Source organism: Zootoca vivipara, chromosome 2 (genome assembly GCF_963506605.1).
Source record: "Zootoca vivipara chromosome 2, rZooViv1.1, whole genome shotgun sequence".
NCBI lineage: Eukaryota > Metazoa > Chordata > Lepidosauria > Squamata > Lacertidae > Zootoca > Zootoca vivipara.
This window is the reverse complement of record NC_083277.1, coordinates 33293614-33313724: the sequence shown is the minus strand read 5'-3', so window position 1 is coordinate 33313724 and position 20111 is coordinate 33293614. Positions and strand designations below refer to the sequence as shown.

The window sequence follows — 20111 nt, the reverse complement described above, 5'->3', positions numbered from 1 at the left end:
ATGATTTCTCTTCCGCAGTGAAATGCAAAACTCTCGAGAAACCTGTGGCAGTTAACCTACTCTGAAATTTAAGCCCACCAGCACTCCAATTTATGCTGTCTCGTATGCCTGCGATACTGACATAATGAACTTGAAGCGCATTTGTGTTTTCAGTTGTTGGACCACAAATTACGTATACTTCAGGATCCCTCAAAGGAGGGGTAATAGGCAAATATAAAGACGCCTGCCTCATTGACAGCCTAGGAAAATAAACGGTGTGTAACAAGACGAAAATAAACTGTGTGGAACAAGACGAAATCTGACCCCTAGTGCTATAAGCCACTGGTGGCAAGTAGCTGTAAAGGACATGGTCCAAGGTCATCCTAGTTACACTGACTGAAGAACATGCAATTTTATAATCTACAATTTTGCCTTGTAGATTTACATGATATGGGTGTTCCAAGGGTGGAGAGGTGGGGAGGCTGAGCCAGCCTGCCATCCGATAAAGCATCAGGCCTGATCCAGACTTGAGCACTGTGACAGACCCGGAGCTAGGATCATATCTGATTCTCCTCCTCCTCACCACCACCTTTTGCCACAGTAGTGTCTCCACTGTTGTGCAAAGTCCCACTGGTGAGGAGTGGGAGGTTTAGATTACAGCCTAAGTGTACAAACAGGATAGAGACTTATCCTCATCTTGACAAATTCTAATATGTATAAGACTCACAGCAAGCAATGGAAAATTGCTGGTTGGTCGATGGGTGTGCCGGGTGGGTGCTGACCCATGACAGGGCCGCCTTGGTGGTGGTTTTCTGGTGGTGGAATGCTTTCCCTGGTGAGAAGCAACTAATGCTCTTGTTTCTAAGTTTTTAAATGTTTTAAATATGCTTTCATTTTATTTGTAACTGCATTGTTTTGCTGCTTGGTTGTTTGCCACCCTGGGCTCCTTTGGGAGGCAAATGGGATAGAAAAGTATTATCATCATCATTATAGGAGGTTTTTCTCCTCCTCTAAGAAATACTGGAGCAATCTTATGCTTAAACTCGGAAGCCATAATCTGATTCCCTCTGACTGTTAAAATGTATTTTCCCCCAATAAAAACAACAACAACCCCACCTTTTTTTGTAAGCCTGCCTCTTCACCGCAGTCCAGTATTTCACACACTATTTTCCCATACAAATCAAAGTGAGAGGTAGAAAAGGGGTATAAATTACTAAATGAGTTTACTGAAGACTTCATTGTGAAGTCCTCTCAAAACATCAGATAGGATTATCCCACAGGCTTTGAAAATGACAATAACACACGCCCTGTCTTCTGCTCAGTATAACTTTAAACATTTATGAATGCACATGGATTAAGTTTGAAAGAAAGCAGTAGGACCCACATCAAATGTTTCTGCGGCGAGATAATGCTTTTTGTTACGACTGTTGTCTTCTTGGAAAAAACTTGAGGGCATTGCTTTGAGAAACCCCCAATTTCTGCGGGCATAAAGCCTTATAAATCATTTGTAATCCTCATTAAATGAAATCAAATGTGCACCTATTCTTAAGTACTAAGGCAGTCTGTGACAGAAATGTGCTCTGCAAAGACAGGAAGCAATTAATTCAGGGATATATATATATATATATATATAAAATCTCCCCACTTCATGTTTATATATATAATCACACAAAGTGGGGGTTTTCATGAACCTTATTATTTCCAGTTGTCACAATCTTCAAGGTAATTTACCAAAGATAATATCTTATAAATATACAAAGCGGTATCATTACGATAAAAAAGCAATCTAAAATTAACCATCAGAACAAAAGCTCTCACCCAGCTCAACAAAAAAGGTTTACTTTTTCTAAAGGTTGGCAGTGATGGCATTAATGAGCTCCATTGTGGAAGTAGTTCAACAGCAATGGGATTTCAATGGGGCTGGGGGAGCCCCATTCATGCGTGAGAGGGAAGTATGACTGAGAACCAGCCAGCCCCTAGACTTCCTTCTTCACATAAGAACATGCCTGTTTATCAGCTCCATCTGGTACGCAGGCTGAGTCCCTACCTGCCCGCGGACTGTCTCACCAGAGTGGTGCATGCTCTAGTTATCTCTTGCTTGGACTACTGCAATGCGCTCTACGTGGGGCTACCTTTGAAGGTGACCCAGAAGCTACAATTAATCCAAAATGCAGCAGCTAGACTGGTGACTGGGAGCAGCTGCCGAGACCACATAACACCGATCTTGAAAGACCTACATTGGCTCCCAGTACGTTTCCAAGCACAATTCAGTGTTGGTGCTGACCTTTAAACCCCTAAATGGCCTCGGTCCAGTATATCTGAAGGAGTGTCTCCACCTCCATCATTCTGCCCGGATACTGAGGTCTAGTGCCGAGGGCCTTCTGGCAGTTCCCTCGCTGCGAGAAGCCAAGTTACAGGGAACCAGGCAGAGGGCCTTCTCGGTAGTGGCACTTCCCCTGTGGAACGCCCTCTCACCAGATGTCAAAGAGAAAAACAACTACCAGACTTTTAGAGGACATCTGAAGGCAGCCCTGTTTAGGGAAGCTTTTAATGTTTAATAAATTATTGTATTTTAATACAGTATTACTGTTGGAAGCCACCCAGAGTGGCTGGGGAAACCCTGCCAGATGGGTGGGATATAAATAATAAATTATTATTATTATTATTATTATTATTATTATTATTATTATTATTATATAACATTCAGTGTTTCTGTAGCCCAGCACAGTGGTCTAGATAAGGTAACGCCATAAAGATAGCAGAACTATTTGTTTTCCTTGGAGTGGCAAGCATCATTTGTAAAAGTGCTGAAATTAATGGAGGGAAGTGTAGGAGGCCCTTTATTAAGGCCTCCAGCCCTCACTCCCTGACAATTACAGTCAAATTATATCACCAACATGGCACCAAAGGAGCCATCGTAAAAGGTAAGGAGCCCAAACATCTCTATCACATCCAACACAAACTTCTTATCCTTGCATTTGACTTTCTTTTCCCTTTCTGACCGCGACCTGTTGCTATGACATTTCTGCCCAAGAGTTTCATCTTGACTGACCCTGAAAGTCCCCCCTTCTTTTTCTAAAATGATTTTTGTACATTGTAAAACCTTGAAGTACTGCCAAGCCTATGGACAGCTCCAATGGCATGTAGAAGTTGCTGTTTGGGCTGTATGTGGACTACAACAGCACTGTAGTAACAGGGAAGTGCAAGACACACAGAAATAAATAAGAAAATTCTAATTTCCCAACAATATGCGCCTCAATATTTACTGCAAGTAGACCACTCCTTACTGTAGCCTATTATTATATAGCTGGGAAGCTTACAGATCGTGTCTCCCAGAACCTAAATGCTGAAGTAGACAGGTGAGACTACCTACTGCTGAGAACTTCCAATGATATCCATAATAACATTCTGTTCTGCTTTCTCAGCTCTGAGCTGGCTGAATGTTAATGACATCAGAAAATGTTTGACTTTCCACTGCTATATCTTCTTGTCGTCTTTGAGCTCGTAAGCGCTACCGGATATCTCCTGGATACAAAGTTTTGTGATGATTTTTTTTTATAAGTCTTTGTAAACTGGGGAGGGATTGGAGTGGGAAGCTCATCTAAAACTGCAGTGCTGTATCCTCAACTTTCAGTTTAATCTCTCTATTTTTCCTCACACACACACAAGCAATAAGAAGGAGAGATCAGTTCTTATGAGATAATCTGATCTCTCTTGGAGGATTGCTGACAGGATTTGAGTCTTGTGTTTAGCCATGTGCCCAGAAATTGGGGGGGGGGAAGCATCTGATTCCCTTGTGAAGCAGGTAATTTTTTGTGTGGTAGTGGTGGTTTTTTTAAAAAAATACATTGTTCCACCACAAATAGTTTTATTTAAAAAAGATATTTGCATGCACCGATTCATCCTTTCCCAAACAGAAAGAACCGAATACTTTTATACATTGACTTTGATGTATATTGTTGCTATGTGTCAAATTATAAACTGGTGAAAAAAGGAATGAAATGTAAAAGTTGCTTACTAATACTTAGGTGTAGATATCAAGCTACAGGGCAGATGTGCTAACACATGTATGTGTTTCTCACTGGACTCCGCTTTAACATACAGTGGTGCCTCGCTAGACGAATTTAATTCGTTCCACGGGTCAATTCGTATAATGAAAAATTCGTCTAGCGAATCCCATAGGAATGCATTGAAAAAAAATTATTTATTTTTTGCCCATAGGAACGCATTAATTGAATTTCAATGCATTCCTATGGGAAACCGCGATTCACTAGACGAATTTTTCGCAAAACGAATTCGTCTTGCGAGGCAACCTTCACTAGAAAAATCTATTCATTAAGTGAAAAATTTGTCTTACAGGGCATTCATCTAGCGAGGCACCACTGTACATAGGAATAGTAACTGGGTGTATTGGGGTAAGAAACTACAGTGGCCCTGTTCCTTGCCTCCCTTGAGTGAAAAAGCAACTTACCAGTAGTTGGCAGGTGAAACCTGATTTCTTCATTGATCAGTTCCTCCCTGTTGGTGAGGACCAGGTCCCAGAGACATGGCACCATTGTTGCTTCTTCCACCTTCTAAGAAATGAAATTGTCTTGAATTGTTGTGGCATCTTTACTATATTTCCCCCCGGGCTAATTAAATTTCTGTAGCATAAATGTCATGATTAATTCCATCAAATTTAGTGGACCAACTATTTCTTTTTCCTTTCCCCTCAACTAACAGACCATCTTGGCAGTCTCTTAGCGCAGATACAGGTCACTGAGCCTAAGCTTTTATAGCCGCCACCCACCATGAACGTCATTAGCAGGATTAGTAGCAACAGCCACAGATATGTTCTATGCTTATGATAACATTTTATCCTCATGTTAATTACGCTGTTTTAAATGTGCATTGTATATATGACTTCCTTTAGTAATGTTTTCTTTTGAAATGTTTAAGATTGTTTTTCTTTTGTTAACTTTGCTGTGTTAAATGTGCATTCTGTCGTTGACCACATTTGCCATGTTTATTTTGAAATTTTTAATATAGTATTTTAGTTTCCTGTTAATTATGTTGCTTTGAGATTTTTTTATTTAAAATATAAAGTGGTATAAAATGAAAATGATGGTGTTGGTGGTGATGATAATAATACTAACCAGCTTCTTGATAACTCGGTATATAGCCAACAAAACACCTGTTCTGCCTTTTGGTACACTTTTGGTAGGAGCAAATATAGCTCAGCAAAAAACATAATTACTCCAACCTTTCATAATTACCAACCTTTCATTTAGGCATGGACAATCCTACAGACAATCCTACAGATCAATGGATTTATTTATTTTTAAGTTGATGTTTTGTCCAAGGTAACATAATCATAACTGGGATTGTTTCAGCAAATGTGGCATTCCCGGGTGACTCCTTTACAACAAAGGATGTTGCTTCAGGAAGGACTCTTATTCCTCGAAAACTGCTATTTCCCAGCAATCAGGCTGGTAAGTTTAGATGTTGGGAAACATTACTTTTGTGAGCAATCTGGAGTGGGTGGGAAGGAAGGCGATTGCAACTTTTGACATCACTATATGAGATTAGTACCTCCTTCCCTACATTCTGAAATGTTTGCATTTAAGTCATATTTGTCTTTCCACCTTCCTTCCCCCAGAGGTATGGGGGGATAATCTTTATATTAATCTAATTCAACAACTCACCCAAGCCCCCTCCTTTTGCAGCTCACCCAAAACAACCCTCCCTATTTCTTCACAGTGCAACCCAAGCCCACTTCTTCATACCCTCACAACCCAACCCAAACTTCATGTCGGGGATCGGAAGAGGGAGACAGCCTTGATTTACAGCAGGGCTTTGAGGAGTTTGAGGAAGGACACAGCGCAGAGATACAAAGGAATTGGGATGTGTTAGAAGATGGGTGGGGATTGCAACAGGGCAGCCAGCTGACACTTTTTCATTGGAGAGTATTTCTGATCCACCTACTCCCAGAACTCAGCATTCATTAAGGGTGCAGGAATAATGGAATCAGAGACTTTTGGCTACAAGCAGCCACCGTAAAGGGAGATGCTGTTGCTAGGGAGGAGGGAGGAGGAGCCCAGTCACTCCTGTCTTCCACTGCCTCTCGCAGTTTGGTCAAACTTATGTTCGTAGCTTTGAGAACACTGTCCAACCATCTCGTCCTCTGTCGTCCCCTTCTCTTTTTGCCCTCCATCTTTCCCAACATCAGGGTCTTTTCCAGGGAGTCTTCTCTTCTCATGAGGTGGCCAAAGTATTGGAGCCTCAGCTTCAGGATCTGTCCTTCCAGTGAGCACTCGGGGCTGATTTCCTTCAGAATGGATAGGTTTGATCTTCTTACAGTCCATGGGACTCTCAAGAGTCTCCTCCAGCACCATAATTCAAAAGCATCAATTCTTCGGCAATCAGCCTTCTTTATAGTTCAGCTCTCTGCCTCCCTTTTTTTGCTGACTTGGCAGAAGGGGAGACATTCTACAGAGCTTTATTGAAAAATCAGGTGGCTTTATAATGAATGTAATTTTTACCTTTGTACAGTAGGTTAGTTTCTACAAAAATTCATACTATACTCCACCCAGAGGCATTATCAGAGCTCAAGGGCACTTTCCAGCAAGGCAAGAAGCACTCTGGGTCAATGAGGGGTGTGGCCTAGGGAGAGGGGTGGTGGCCTTATGAGAGTTCCAAGGGAAAGATAGAGATGCCTGGAGGCTGCTTTTAACCCCCAGGTTTGAGGTCCCGTCCCCCTACGGATATATAGCATACCTACTACTGCCAATTTCAACCCAATTGCTTCATACTGCTCAAAATAAAAAAACAGCTGTGCATGTTTTATCAGCAAACCATTTCTGTGAAAGGATTTTTAACTATGGCAATTCCTCTTTCTGGGAATCTGTGTATTGTATTGCATTTGTAGAATCAACCAAACAGTGCAGAGAGAAACCTGCATGCCTAACTAGCATGCCACATAGAGCTCTGCTCCTGCCCAGATGGCTGCCTTGCACCTTCTTCCAGTTTTCGTGACAATTCAAGCAATGCCGAATTAACGGGAGCTAAATCCCTTTGACAGTTTTTGCAGACATTCAGAGGACTGAGCCGTCTGAAGATTTGACCCCCAACTAAAACATTCCGAGTCTGTCAAAATCCAGAAGGGAAATGGAGTTTGAAATTGTGGCTGCAGGGTGAAGGGACTATTTTCGTGCTCACCAGGAGCTCAACAATTAACAGCTAAAGCTTCCCTACTCGTGGCTGCAGAGTTAGGTTGTTCATCCTACCTAAATGAATGCCTATTAATAAAAACAGCTTCAGAAAGTGTCTTTGTAATAATATACTTGTCTAATGGAAAGCGTCAACAGATTATTCTGTCTGTGCTGGGAAGATAAGGCACTGATGAGGAATACTGTATACCAAGGATTTTTTGCACTGGAATTCTTGCCGTATCTTTAGCAGATAAAACCATCCTGTTCCTTAATTGAGTGAAATGAAACCCACGAGTGTTAGTCCTGCCATCTGCTCTTCCAGGTGCTCTCCTGCTTTATAGGAGATGAAGAAGGGATGTGACCTCAAATCCCCATTGCTTAACTTGGCACACCCCCAGGAGCCTTGAGTTTTATTCTCTTGCACAACACAGGATAATGGCGCTAGAACATATGTTTGTTATATATGCCACTGAAAAATCCATATTTTAAAGTGTGTATTATTTACACCTACATCAGTGCACAGAAACCCCGAATAAATAGGCGGCACTGAACAAGCAACCAGCATAAACCGTTACAATGAATACCCAGTTTCCAGAAAATATAGGTAACATTCATTTTTTTTGGAACTGAAGTTCTAAATAGAGTGATCACATACATGATTTACATACACCCCCTAAATTTGTTAACTCAGAACCTAATTTGGGTTTTAGCTGCTCCTGTTTGTTAAATGGACTGGTAATAACAATGGATAGCTAAAGCCAAGATGGCATTATAAGTACCTTCCATTTGTAGCTGATACAAACTAGAAAACAGGGAATCTGTGGCTCTTCAGGTTCTGTTGGACTGCAACGCGTGCCCTCTTTAAGGGAGGACACGATTTCACACAGCAACATACAAAATGGAGAACACACACTGATCAGAACATGGAGGCCATGTGCTCCTCCATATTAGTACAACAGACCATACCCTCTTCAAGCCACATGTAGTGGAAGTCTGTCCCAGCTCAGGAGGAAACAGGAAGTCTTCTCCTGAGTGGTACAAAACATCCCCTAACATGTCCACTGTATGGATGTTGTACTTGACTGCAGTTTTACATCCTACATAGTTAATGTCCTGTTAATAGGACGAATCTGTGGACCTGAAAAAAAAGAAAAAGAAAAACAGTGTGGAGGAATAGGGCTTTCAGCCATTTTGTGTTTGGTTTTCGGTTGTAAAATGTAGGTAGAAAAAGTGGTTTCTTTAGAGGCTCTTTGGTATAAAAGGGTTAAAAGTTCAAGTGAAAGATTTGCTCAGGAAGCTCTAAGCTGGAGTGGCATACGAAAGATGAACAAACAAAGAATGTTATGATATTGTGGGCAAAGGATGTGGGACATAATATTCTGATGGAAGATTGGGAAAAATTATGGAAACAGAATTTAAAATTTACTGTGTGTAGTCTTTTAAGGGAAAATATAATGAAAATTATGTACAGATGGTACCTTACACCAGTAAAACTAGCTAAGATTTACCATAACAAGGATAACAAATGTTGGAAATGTAAGAAAGAGGAAGGTTCTTTTTATCATATGTGGTGGACTTGCCCATTAGTAAGGGATTTCTGGGAAAAGATTTATAATGAACTAAAGAGAGTGTTGAAAAACACATTCACTAAGAAACCAGAATCCTTTCTATTGGGTATAGTCGGGAAAGAGATTCCTAAGAAAAATGTTAATTTCTTTATGTATGCCACAACGGCGGCAAAAGTATTACTGGCTTAACTGACTTAACTTGGTGTCTACTCTCCTTCTGACTGAAAAGTTGAAAGAGATTAAAATATTGCATATGCCAAGCCAGATAATTGAGTAAATCAGCTGGCTAAAACAGAAGCTAAATAGGCAAATCAAGAGGGTCAATCGCTGTAGAATTCTTTGGGGTTATTTAAACCCACAAAAAACAAATTCAGCAAGAATGTATACTGCAGATCAGGAAAGGTACCACCAAGGTCAACTGGATGCCAGCATGGTTAACAAGCAGAGCCAAATAAGCTGTTTAGGGGCAAGGCGGCTTCCTTCAGCAAATGATCTATTTTAGCGGAGGCAACCAGGGGAGGAAAACGTATTTTCAAAGTGGCAGGTGAAGTAAATTAATAAGAAGGATTGGTTTGCCTGGATTACTTGCCTCTTTTCCTTCCTGTGTAGGTAGCTGTCAACCTATGTAGAAACTGATCACTGATGGAGCTTGAATTCTAAAGTTGAACAGGTGTGTCTACTCTGACTCTAGATGGTGCCCTCCTTGGTAAGGTCTAGTATCATGGAGCCAGAGCTCCAAAATCTATTTTTCTGCCCTCTGGCACAGCACTGAGCAAGGCTGGAAATGGGCCAGAAGCAGCATAGACACATTAATTTGATTTTGGTACCTTGGCTCAAAAGGTGCCACCAGCTATCAGTTTATTTTTAATCATGATACCTACAATCCAGTAGTCAGTAGGTTCCATATCCCGCTGCTCTTGCCTGCTGTGGTTTTAATTGATTTTATGCTCTTGGATCTGTTTTTGATTATTCTGTTCTACTGGTTGTATTGTTCCCTTAATTGTATCATTTTGTTTTTTTAGCTTGGGGGGTGTCTTTCAGGCAGTGGATGAGAGGCCAAAGGGAGAGTGGAAACTTATATAATAGAATATAATGTGTATTTATTTAAAGCATTTTCATACTGCTTTATATTTAAAAATGAAATAACATTTCAAAGCACTTTGCAACCTCAAATAGAACATTACAAAACGTCAAAATAAAGCAAATTGCAAATGAAGGTCGAACACATAACACACATTCAAGGGAGTGTGATGAAAAGGAAAACAAAATGTTCTCTTAAATGTTTTTTTTTTAAAAGCAGATAACAGTCAAATAGAAAAAAATATAACAGAAGTCCACAAAAACAGCATAACTGGCAACTCAACAAAACAATTCAATTGAACTGTCCCCCTCAGATACAGTGACATCTCCCAGGTACATTCTTAGCAATCTTCCACGTGTAAACCAACTGATAGCTGAGTTATAATGCAGAGCTCATGACTCTTATAGCACTTTCCCCACAAAACTAGAGAAGTATTCTAAGTTTTTATTTGAATCTGTAGTATTTTGATCAAACATAATTAAAAACTGATGGCCCCTCAATAGGTGTTTCAAATATTTTTGTGGGGGTGACTTTGGGTTACAGGCAACTAAATTCTACTCAGAGTAAACCAATTGAAATTAATGAACCTAAGCAGACCTACATTTTTGGGGCCCTGAAACTTGAATTGTTATGGGGGCCCCCTCTGTAACCAGGATTGGGGTCTGGGTAACCACTGTTGTCTTATTCAGTGGTGTTGTTCCAAGGCAGAGCACTTAAAAAATAATAATAACTACTACACCTCAGATTTTGATTAAAATTGCTGCACTGGATTATCTCACTTGCCAAAGTCACTGGTGTGAATAATAATAATAATAATAATAATAATAATAATAATAATAATAAACCTTATTCAAATCTGTGCTACTGACAAACTTTGGGATTGTTGAGCTATATACAACAAAAAGATTCATCAATTTGAGGTGTGCAGCTCAAATTGGGTCTACTATACCTAAAACTGTTAAGCCATGCTAAAATCACATTTGGGACCATTCTGGGATAAGCGGCCCTGAAGCTTAAGTTTTGTTAGTTTCATAGTAAAGCCTCCCCATAACATAAGTTAGTCATGCCCTTTAACTTCAGTGAACATTGTGCTGCTCATTGGTCCTACCGTAGATACAGTACCATGCTTTAATACCACCCTTCCTTCCAGTGCTCTCCATAAAAGACTTTCCCCAGTTGTTTCCAATTAAATTAGGATCCAGATTTCCTCCAAGGCCCCAGGTCACGGGGTTAAAATGGCACAGATAGCAACAGCAACTAGGCAGGTGCACACACAAGCAGACCTGAAAAAGGCAAATGAAATGTTTTGCATTGGACTGGCCCAGCACACAGGAGACGGAAGCACGGAGCACTTCCCACAAGGAGGATTATAATTACAATGGCTCACCAGGCAAATATAAAGCTCCATATTTGAAATTCAAGTCACACCAGGAAGGATCACAAGTGCAGAGTGCACACAAACAAGCAGGATTAGAGAGGCTGTTGGTTCTGGTGGGCGGAGGGCAGGGTTGTCTGAAAAGATGTTAAACAGAAGTTAATCTACTTTTATATAATTTGTTTTCCTATTCTTCCCGAACTGGCTCACTTTGGAGACAGCTGCTTTTGAGGCTTACAGCATGCATATGGTTAGAAGGCATATCCTTGGCAGCCAACCCAAATGACAGAATAATGATGACTAACTGGGGAAAGGGTGGGGGAGAAGAGACGAGTGTATCATTTAGAGGAGATACGGCTGTATCGAAGTCAGTGAAACAGGAACGAATAATTTCTATAGTCAGATTGCTATCTGCCATCAACCCTCCCTTTTACTACATGCTGCCTCTGATATTGCTACCAAGCAGCTGTGTGGAGCCACTGCCAAGTCAATGAACAGCAAGAGCCTGAAATGTCCTCCTGGTGAATCCAAGCAGTTTCACCCAGCCTATGTTCTAAGGAAGGAGATTCTAATAATGTTATAACACCACACAGGATGCTGGACTATGCATTGGGAACTAATAAGGTGTCAATGGGCCTTGCCAGAAAACGCCATGGGAGCCAGTGTGGTGTAGTGGTTAAGAGCGGTGAACTTGTAATCTGGTGAACGGGGTTTGCTTCCCAACTCCTCCACATGCAGCTGCTGGGTGACCTTGGGCTAGTCACACTTCTCTGAAGTCTCTCAGGCCCACTCACCTCACAGAGTGTTTGTTGTGGGGGAGGAAGGGAAAGGAGATTGTTAGCCATTTTGAGACTCCTTAAGGGGAGTGAAAGGTGGGAGATCAAGTCTAAACTCCTCCTCCTCCTCTTCTTCCTTCTAAATGGAATTGTAATTCTTCAGCGGTTATTGGTGATCTCATCATAGGGCAAGGAACTGATGGCTGAGTTTAGTCCAACATCGCATCTATTTAGACCGCAGTGTTTCCTCCTTGGTCCCACCCAGCTGCTACTCCCCTGTCCCTTCATTGGCTTGCCAGACATTGCACTAATTCGAGGCAGCAAACGCATGCACACACACCTTTGTCCTCAGTGCATGCATACACACACACACACATCATTTTATTTGTATGCCGCATGTGCAAGGTGGCTTGCAACCTGAAAAAGCTACATATTCACAAATGTAATGAAAGTAGTCATAAACAGTAAATAAAACATATTTTTATATTTTTAAAAAATCTTTATTATTAAACATATTTCACAAAATTATACAACAATATACTGTATTACAATTTATATCCCAGCCCATAAAACAAAATTTTTAAAAAAGGAATACAAGAAATTTACAAAGACCTAAAGTAGACTTCTGAATGTTCTCAAAAGAAACTGAATTACACTTGTTATTTTTTACAGTGTGATACTATTATATTATTATCATAAAGCTTTTTGATAAAGAAATAACAACAACAACAACAACAACAATTAAAGAAAAATTAAATAGAAACAATAAATTTACATATATTATCTGTACATTGGAAGACTCATTCAAGATTTGCCAGGAGGTTTTTGCTCCAGTAATTTTTCAGACATTCTTTGAATATAATTCAGGCATCCCCAAACTTAGGCCCTCCAGATGTTTTGGACTACAATTCCCATCTTCCCTGACCACTGGTCCTGTTTGCTAGGGATCATGGGAGTTGTAGGCCAAAACATCTGGAGGGCCGCAGTTTGGGATGCCTGATAGAATCCATTCTTGATTTACTTTGAATACCCTCTTACCCTTCCTGTCATTTTTGCCATTCACAGATATTCTAATAGTTTAATTTGCCATTCTGATTTTGTAGGTATAATTTCATTTTTCCAATGCGTTACAATTAAAATTCTGGCTGCGGATGTTGCATCCATAAAGAGAGGTCTTACTTCTTTTTTATTTCAGTTGACATTATCCCTAATAAGAAGGCTACTGGTCGTTTTGTGAATGGGATTTTAACATCTTTTTTAGTTCGTTATATATAACATCCCAAAACTTCCTAATTTTTCCACATTCCCACCACATATGCATAAATGACCCTCTCCCCTCTTTACATTTTTGAACAATTTTCTGATCTACTTTTATACATTTTGGCCAGAGTGAGGTGCCACCGATATACCGTTTTCATAATATTTTCTCTTAAATTATAGCACGCTGTGAACCTGATATCTTCTTTCCATAGTCTCTCCATAAATAAAACATATAAAGTACACAAGCAAATGGAACAATTTCAACATAAAGCATAAGAAGATTTAAAGTAAAGATACAAAAAATTAATAGCAATAACAGCAACCTCCCTCCCAACAACCCCCCCCCCCAGGCAATACCCCAGTTTGTTCAGCATCAGCTTTTGTAGCTAGAGTCCATCAGTGCCCACCCTCCTAGGCCAGGTGGGGAAAGGACTGCAAGGTCTTCCAGGACTCACTGTGCAAACCAACTCACTTCTATTTTTGTTATAGCTGTCTAACTTTATGCCTAAAGTTTATCTCTTTTTCCTAGCTTGCTCTGTGATTTGCAGCTGTCCTGGGGACAGAAGAATTCTACACCATGTATGTAGGCAGTGTGACTGTAGCAAATACTGCCTTCTGTTTGTTCAGACAGCTTCAGAGACTGGCCCAAGTTGGACGGGAATTATACTGGGGGTGGAATGCAGAAGGCTTATGGATATTTCCTTTTCCAAAATATCTCCCAAGGAGCTTGGACATATTTGAAATGAGATGAGTGCTACCAGCAGAGCTCCTTTTCTGCTGTTGTTTTTTCTTTTGAAAGGTGTAAGGAACCTCTTTAGAACTGAGTTTGAGAAGTCAATCTCTGTTCAGGGGGTTAGTGTATGCTACCTGCCTTCTCTGGGCTGAATTTTTCATTACTCAGAATTCTCCAGAGTTCATGTGCGGATGTTGATGCGCTTCACAGTTCATGATCCACTGGTCATCTTGGATACCTTCATGTTGCAAGTCCCAGGTGCTCTGCCAGATCCGTGTAATACATTTTGTTAGCAATGCATCTGTGCATGCTTTCAGAAATCTCAAACGAGATGGATGCTGGTGAAATGCAAGCGTCCCAGAGCACTGGGCTGAGTGCTGCTGATATTGATTACAGCCAGAACATTGTGCACAGAACAAAGTACAGCTTTCCACAGAGGGATGTGGGACTCCAGCCAAGCGTGGGAGTTGGTGAGGATGACAAACTGCAAGATAATTTAAGATGCAAAGCTAGAGTATTTTTATGTAGTTCAGCTTCTTCTAAATTCTGCCACTAAAAACCTTCACTCGCAAATGTCTGGTGTCTCCCTCTCTCCCTCACACAAACACAGACACACACAGACACACACACACTACATGTAGGGCAGATCCACACCAAACATTCAAAGTGCATCGAAAGTACATTTAAAGCACATGATTTCCCCCAAAGAATCCAAGGAATTGCACAGAGCACACTTAACAAACTACTGCCCTGGGATTCATTGGTGGAAGCCACATGTTTTAAATGTGCATTTTAAACAGTTCCTTAGTGTGCCCTGTGTCTTCTAGTAAGAAATGCCCGTGGGACAAAAGAGACCTGGGTGGAATCTGCACACATATAAAAAAACCCCTCTTAAAATCCTTTTTTAAAAAACATTTTGAAAAATATATTGAATTTGCCATAGGTCACATCTAGCATCACATATGTATATTGCACTTAAAACGTTTTATTTGCAGCTGTATAGCTGAGTCCCTGCTCTATAAAATAGTCATACAGTGTTGTTGCCTGTGAAGAGCTGAGTGAAGTCTGGAGAGAGAACTTATGAAATTCATAGTTTATTTGTATTGGTAGAAATGGATCAATTGATTTTTAAAAAAAGGTTTGGAGCAGTTTATCCTGAGTATTGTTCATTCACACTTCATTTCCCTGCCCTTCAGCATTGTCCTTACAAATCCAAACTTTCTGTACCAATAAATGGCTTTGGATAATATGAGCTTTCAATAAGCCATTCATTCCAGCCAAATGACACATCCATACATACAACAAAAGAGAAATAGAAAGGAGCAGAAAAGCAGGATGGAAGGGAAATGAAGAGTGGGGAAAGACCAGATGGTTCTCGATATTGCTTCCTTTTTATGATGTGCATTCCATCCCTTTCTAAGTTGATGAAGTTTAAAGCAGAGGTGAACAGAAGGTAGATCGGGATCTACTAGTACATCTATGGGTGGTTTTGAAGTAGATTGGCAAGGATTTCTGACTGGTGGTTTGGCAGCAGTTTATTTATTTATCAGCAGTCCTTGTTTATCAATTTGATACTTTTACATGGTTTTGTATGTTTTGTGGTATCTTATTATTCATTGCGATTTGCTGTTATTAGTATTTTAATTACAGCTTAGCAATTCTTTATTGTAACTGGTAAGTGCAAAATGTTTAATTATTATTTGCTGATATTTAATTTTATTGCTTACTTTTATATTCAAATGGCTTATTGAATATTGTTTTTGTTTATTGAATGAGTTGTTTATTTAAAAGCTATTTTGACTTTTTCATATTGGATCATGTTGTTATTGTTGTTGTTGTTTAGTCGTTTAGTCGTGTCCGACTCTTCGTGACCCCATGGACCATAGCACGCCAGGCACTCCTGTCTTCCACTGCCTCCCGCAGTTTGGTCAAACTCATGTTCGTAGCTTCGAGAACACTGTCCAACCATCTCGTCCTCTGTCGTCCCCTTCTCCTAGTGCCCTCAATCTTTCCCAACATCAGGGTCTTTTCCAAGGATTCTTCTCTTCTCATGAGGTGGCCAAAGTACTGGAGCCTCAGCTTCACGATCTGTCCTTCCAGGGAGCACTCAGGGCTGATTTCCTTAAGAATGGATAGGTTTGATCTTCTAGCAGTCCATGGGACTCTCAAGAGTCTCCTCCAGCACCATAATTCAAAAGCATCAATTCTTCGGCAATCAGCCTTCTTTATGGTCCAGCTCTCACTTCCATACATCACTACTGGGAAAACCATAGCTTTAACTATACGGACCTTTGTCGGCAAGGTGATGTCTCTGCTTTTTAAGATGCTGTCTAGGTTTGTCATTGCTTTTCTCCCAAGAAGCAGGCGTCTTTTAATTTCGGGACTGCTGTCACCATCTGCAGTGATCAAGGAGCCCAAGAAAGTAAAATCTCTCACTGCCTCCATTTCTTCCCCTTCTATTTGCCAGGAGGTGATGGGACCAGTGGCCATGATCTTGGTTTTTTTGATGTTGAGCTTCAGACCATATTTTGCGCTCTCCTCTTTCACCCTCATTAAATGTTCTTTAATTCCTCCTCGCTTTCTGCCATCAAGGTTGTGTCATCTGCATATCTGAGGTTGTTGATATTTCTTCCAGCAATCTTAATTCCGGCTTGAACAAATGGAACAAAAGTGAACAAATGGAAAAGTACAAATATTCCAACAAAAGGGGAGTGGATCGATAAATTATGTGAATATTTAAAATTAGCAAAATTGACAGATATAATTCACCATGAATCTAAAGCTAAAATAAAAAACAATGGGAGTGTCTAAATGAATATCTAGGGAAACAAGATCTGGGAGCAAAAATCTGGTTGAGTTTAGAATAACCTTTCAGGAATTGGAAAATGGGAGAATCAAAATATTTGTGATGGAAAATGAATTAAAATGAGAAAAATAACAAAAAGACAGATAACATCTATGCATGCTGAGTTAATCACTGTATGGAGAGGCGGTGGAAGTCGTAAATGTTGTACAATGCTATTTTGCAGTGTATTTCTTTCTTTTCTTTTTCTTTTCGCTTTTTGCTTCTTCTTTTCATTACTTTCTCTCAGCTTTATCTTTATATTCTTTGTGTGGAGCAATTTCTTTCTTTTCTTTCTTTTCTTTTTCCTTTCCTTTTCCTTTTTCCTTCTCTACAAAAATTGATGTGTGATTATTTCGAATAAGTGTTTAGGATATAATTTACTGGTATGTATTTTCTTTTCTTTATTTGACTATGTATGTTTCAACTGATCATATGTATATTTTTTATTTGAATTTATAAATAAAGGATTTTTAAACTTTAAAAAAAGTCTTTAAAAACAATCAAAACCTGTTATGGAAATGTGGATAACTGAAGAGTGGAGAAATAATTAGAAACTGGGAGAAACTGAAATTGATAAATTTTAAGACTGATTTTTTGCATAGAAGGACTCTGAGCTCAGCTTAGTTTTCAAATTCAATTGAAAAAACACGTAAACGTAATAGGCTGTATTATAACAATTGTAAAGTTATTGCTCTGGTTTGCCAGAAGCGGCTTTGTCATGCTGGCCACATGACCTGGAAGCTATACGCCGGCTCCCTCGGCCAATAATGCGAGATGAGTGCGCAACCCCAGAGTCGGTCACGACTGGACCTAATGGTCAGGGGTCCCTTTACCTTTACCTTACGAAGAATTTATGCTTTTGAATTGTGGTGCTGGAGGAGACTCTTGAGAGTCCCATGGACTGCAAAAAGATCAAACCTATCCATTCTGAAGGAAATCAGCCCTGAGTGCTCACTGGAAGGACAGATCCTGAAGCTGAGGCTCCAATACTTTGGCCACCTCATGAGAAGAGAAGACTCCCTGGAAAAGACCCTGATGTTGGGAAAGATGGAGGGCACAAAGAGAAGGGGACGACAGAGGATGAGATGGTTGGTCAGTGTTCTCAAAGCTACGAGCATGAGTTTGACCAAACTGCGGGAGGCAGTGGAAGACAGGAGTGCCTGGCGTGCTCTGGTCCATGGGGTCACGAAGAGTCGGACATGACTAAACGACTAAACAACAACAATAACAACAACAACTTCTCAAAATTAGATACAGCTTCTCATAATGTCAAAATCAACATAGCTTATTCAGTTTGCTGTAGATCTCTTAGGTGAGAGTCTCTGTCTGTAGAGTTGTCTATAGACTCTCACCTAAGAGATCTACAGCAAACCTTTTTAGAACTAAAATATCTGCCTGATGAAGTTAAACAACAGATCAACAGAGCCAGACTGATACCCAGAGAGAATTTGCTGCAAGACAGACCCCAAAAAAGAAAATAACAGAACACCACTAGTAATCACATACAGCTCCCAAGTTAAAACAGTTCAACGCATCATCAGAGATCTACAACCTCTCCTAACTTAGTTGGTCTCTAAGGTGCTACTGGAAGGAATTTGTTTGTTTGTTTGTTTCAACTACAGCAGACCAACACAGCTACCTACCTATAACTAGAACTATGGATAAAATTGTTCTGTTAACAGATTACCGTTTGCATCTATTTAAAAAAATGTAAATTTTACTCAGGGAGGACACTTCAGGGCAGCAGCAAATTTGTCATTAAAATTCATCTTGACACATTAATTTTTCAAGGCTGTTGCAGCCTTGCATGCACTCAGACATTCATAAATATTCCAATTTAGAATGCCTTTTTCTCTTTTATTTTAAAAAGCATTGGTAAATTAGCACAAACTAAGAGGTAGTTTGTGGTCATTTCCCCTTCACTTGGATGACCTTCCAAATCTCAGACTTTTAGATGGAGAAGCTGAAGAATGCTATAGCGAGGTTGCCGTTCAGAAACAGGTGAAAGCCAAAAGAATGAAGTACCCTGGGATTCCTTGCTGAACGTTTTTGGGTAGTGTAATGGAGGTGAAAACATTTCGTTCTTCTGTCTCTACTACTCAGGATGCAATTCTATTGTCCTTAAGAGGTTTGTAGGTGGAGAAAGGGGTCTACCCCAGCAGGGGTGGCCATTAGGCAGAATGAGGTGGCCACCAGGCAGCAGATGATGGGGAGGTGGAGAGCAACCATGAGATGTTGAAGGGAGTGCTATCATCTTTGAACCTCTGTTTTCTTTTAAAACAGGAAACCAGGGGATAAAAATTTAGGAAATGGTCAGGTCATAAGCACATCAGAAAAGAATAGCTTAGCTTGTCGTCTGAACATAAGACATGGTTTGCAACCAGATCTCCTCCATCAGGCAGTTCCATGGTTCCACATTGTCAAATAGCCTCAGGCATGGGTACCTGACCATTGAGGGCACTTGAATTTTTTTATCTTTCCTGACTATTCCAAAAATTCCTTCAGTAGCACCTTAAAGACCAACTAAGTTTTTATTTTGGTATGAGCTTTCGTGTGCATGCACACGAAAGCTCATACCAAAATAAAAACTTAGTTGGTCTTTAAGGTGCTACTGAAGGAATTTTTTTATTTTACTTCGACCCAGACCAACACGGCTACCTACCTGTAACCTGACTATTCCAGTAACAGATATTCTCATGTTAAGTCTGCATTCCCATTCCCATTTTCCCACTGTTCCGCTGGTCTACATTTCTAAGAAGTTGGGCAGTTTCTGCAATAATTACCTAAATGCTTTTCATTTTCACATGGAAAGTGCATATTTTGTCACACTCTAAGCAAGGGACGCTATTCAGAGTGGCATTGTTTTGGCCTTCACAGCATTATTTTCTGAGCCATCCTGGTGCACCCATTCAGTTCTTTTGTCTTGCTTATTTGGAAAGGCAATACACTTTTCTGCTTTGAGAACAAAAGGGGGGAGCTATTATGCATTGGTTTCTTAGCATCAGCCTTTTTCCTTTGACAGCCACCTGCCGTCTCTTTCTTTTCCAGGCCTTCAAGGGGAGGAAGAAAAAATCTCTGCCAATCACCTCACTTCGCACACAATCAGAACCAGAATTAGTAGCTTCCTTGGAAGCAAGTGTGCTTTGAGCTGCTCTGCATTACACCTTAGCATAATCACTCTCCAGATGAATGATCCACAAATATTGTGAGCGTTGTGGATTTCCAAGCTGGCTTCTAGCTCTCTTGATGAATTTAAGACCCCCGTAGGGCATGTGACTCAAGGTTCTGTGAAACTTTGGCATGT

General features: G+C 40.3%; 1 long non-coding RNA gene across 1 annotated transcript in view; it reads right to left on the bottom strand.

Annotated features, from left to right (window-relative positions):
• Nucleotides 1-10894: 10894 nt before the first annotated feature.
• LOC132591621 (uncharacterized) overlaps nucleotides 10895-20111 on the bottom strand; it is a 49583-nt gene continuing 40366 nt past the window's right edge. Inside the window, exons 2-3 of the long non-coding RNA XR_009557059.1 lie at nucleotides 11206-11330; nucleotides 10895-11101 (exon numbers count right to left, since the gene is read on the bottom strand). This is a non-coding gene — a long non-coding RNA (uncharacterized LOC132591621). The remainder of the gene's footprint in view (nucleotides 11102-11205; nucleotides 11331-20111) is intronic.